The sequence below is a fragment of the Halyomorpha halys genome, unplaced genomic scaffold (genome assembly GCF_000696795.3).
Source record: "Halyomorpha halys isolate HHAL.00 unplaced genomic scaffold, Hhal_1.1 Scaffold1710.1, whole genome shotgun sequence".
Lineage (NCBI taxonomy): Eukaryota > Metazoa > Arthropoda > Insecta > Hemiptera > Pentatomidae > Halyomorpha > Halyomorpha halys.
Genome location: NW_027109041.1, coordinates 117,265 through 120,430, shown reverse-complemented (window position 1 = coordinate 120,430; position 3,166 = coordinate 117,265). Strand labels below are relative to the sequence as shown.

Genomic DNA, 3,166 nt, shown 5'->3' with positions numbered 1-3,166 from the left:
ATATGACCGACAAAGAGGTCAGCTAATACAAGATGTAATAATGAAACAAGGAAATTGGCCTAAACCAGAAGACAGACTTTTTACTAAATTTAAAACTTTGACCAGCAACAAATTATAGAAGGGCAATCTAAAACCTCTTGTTTGTGTTTGGTATATTTCTTTTTTATCTCTACTTTATTTTGTTATTATCCTTCTTTTTATTATTAATTAACTATGTGTTATGTTTTTGCTTTACTTTTTTTAAAAATGTTATAATAAATGTAATAAACTACATATAATCAAATATTTTGTACTGTGAACTTATAATATATGTAGTATGCCTTTCATGGCATGGAATATGTATAAAAAGAAATAAACTATCTCTTTATTGGGTTATCATTAAGAGAAAAAGAATATATATATATAAACTAAACTCGATATGAAAACAAATATTTTTATATTATATTTGTTGATTAATTTTATAATTCATCTCCAGAGAGGGCTTATTGCAAGGAAAGTGGAATTTGTGCTTCTTTGGTCAATAAAATCGTCCACTATTCACACATACACACACCTTAAGTTCAAAATAACAAACCCTAGGATCATCTCCCTTATATGGCCCCTGATAACGGAGTCACACTTTGACTGAACAATCATTTGACTTGTGAATGGGTTAATAATATCCTGTTCTCCTTAAAAAAACTTTTTTTTGAATTTTTATAAATTTAATTATTATTAAAACTAAAGATCAAAGCCCCTACCAACGAATTTATTGTTTAAAGCTAGGAAGTCATTTTTTCATAATATTATTTTCAAAATTAAAAAAAAAAAAATGCATAAATTAAATTTAAAAGATTTATAACTTTATAAAATCATTTAAATTAACAAATATTTATTTAACATCAAATTCTGATGAATTTTATTATCTAATAAAAAAACTGTTATATATTAGATGTTAGATTAGATAATAAAGTAACATTTCTTATTAATCGTTAGATATCATTTTGTTTGCTTAGGTAGGACTTTTTACATTTGAACTATAGATAAATCGTAGTTAAGACAATGATTCAAGCAATAATTAAAACCGATACTTGGATAGGATATATTAAGTTAGTACAAGAGCGGAAGGTGTCACAACTTATTAATAAACGAAAAATCGCAATATTGCTGATAGAACACTGTAGGAAAGGACGGGAGTGTTAGTACACAAACTTGTAACTCATTTATGGTAGGGAACAGAAAAGAACAACTGATTACGACTTTAAAGTCCGCTAACTGATATTATAAGTATCATAAACTCCCTTATGGTGAATTAGCGGATTAAAATGGAATATATATTGAACTACACACTAACATAGCAAAAATCAGGATTGTTTTAAAAATATAAAACCTAGGTGTAGCTTCCCTTAAACTAAGAACTGTATAGTGAAACTGATCACAACCTTCTAAACCATAATTTATTCAATTGCAAAATAAAGATTTCTCTTCTAGATCAATTATGATACTAACATCCTACATTAATGTCATCTTCATCCTGATCCGAATCACTAGCCGTTGTGATAACTATTAAAACTAAGTTTAAAAAAATATAAATGAACTTCATGGCCTCGAGATCTAGAACTGTTGCCCGTATCGTGGAGAGCATTTATCATTTTATACAGTTATTAAAGGATCAAATGAAATAATCTGGGTTAATAAAATGAAGTTTTCAGGTTTATCTCTATATTATTGCACCTAATAATTCTATAGCGCTTTTTATAAATGGCGTGCCAATTCATCTCGGCATATACTTTCTACCTATGTCAATACTTATATACTTATATATATATATATATATATACTTTCTATATACTTTCTATATACTTTATATTTATACCTTACCTATGTCATGCATAAAACAAAAGATATTACTTATCTAATCCCCTACTGAGAAAATATTATATTGACACATTAAAAAACAAATAACATAATTAAATTTATTAATATTTACTCAGGAAAACCGTTTGACATGGGCTATTTATCACTGGAGGTAAATAATTAACTCAAACAATGTGTTGACAACTAAACAAACAATAATTTATAAAAATATAGGAGATTTTTCTGTTACCGTAATCTGCTCATTACTATAGTTTAAAAATTAGACAAGGCTTGATATGTTATATATAACAAAAATAAAATAACAATTGACGAAAATGAACGTCATTCATTTTAGGTAAATTACAGATTAAGGCAATGGAAACTGTTTTCTGCATTTTTAAATACAGTTAGCTATTTCTTTTAAATTATTATATGTATTGCAGGTTTATTATTATAACTTTCACTTTCAATAAGGGAAATTTTTCCGATCTAAAGATGCGAGTTTTAAAGTCCCTTGAGTCCAATCAACTTAGTGTCGCAAAATGATCTGTGTGTAAGTATATCTGAGAGCTAGACTGATCACATAAGTGTATGATCAATCTAGCTCTAAACGGTAAATCCTACAAACCTGAAATTATATATATATATAGTGCGAGTATATGGGTAGAATATTACAGCAAATTTAAAAAATATAACTTTAGGGCCTCAAGCTACACACTCATGGCCTCATTACACACTGACCGCACCATTGATTGAATTTATCTATATAAACGCGTGATTATGGAATCAACGTAAAATAATCTGGATTGGTAGGATAAAATTTTTTCATTGGTTTGTATGATAACGGTTTTTGATCGTTTTTTTTTTAAGCGTTGTGCAAGCGGTTTATCTCCTGAAAGTTTTTTCTAATGGTGGAATTGCCAGCGATGGGCAAAAACAATATTGTTTCCGCTCATCTCAAAAAATAAAATGGGTGTTGTAAATAATTGTACTCCTTTGTTTTTTAACTTTTTGCTAGGCATTGAGAATGCTGAGTCTGAAATGAATTCAATTAAATACATACCAAAAATATTATTAATTGGTCAATGTCGGCTCAATGGTATGAATACTATTATGTAATATGTATAGCAAGGATACTATTATGTAATATGTATAGCATGGATACTATAATAAGGTACCTGGGCACAACGTTTTAGAGGTGAAGGGTCACAATAGCAGACCCTCCTAGCACTTAATTCTTACCTATAAGCAATAAACGGGTGAGTTGAAGGAATCTCAACCAACGAAGGAATAGTATATCAAGAACATAGAAAAGTCTGAAAATCTACCC

General features: G+C 28.4%; 1 long non-coding RNA gene across 1 annotated transcript in view; it reads right to left on the bottom strand.

The window, feature by feature from the left end:
- LOC106690424 (uncharacterized) overlaps nucleotides 1–1,803 on the bottom strand; it is a 2,806-nt gene extending 1,003 nt beyond the window's left edge. The window contains exon 1 of the long non-coding RNA XR_001344602.2: nucleotides 1,489–1,803. This is a non-coding gene — a long non-coding RNA (uncharacterized lncRNA). The remainder of the gene's footprint in view (nucleotides 1–1,488) is intronic.
- Nucleotides 1,804–3,166: the final 1,363 nt, after the last annotated feature.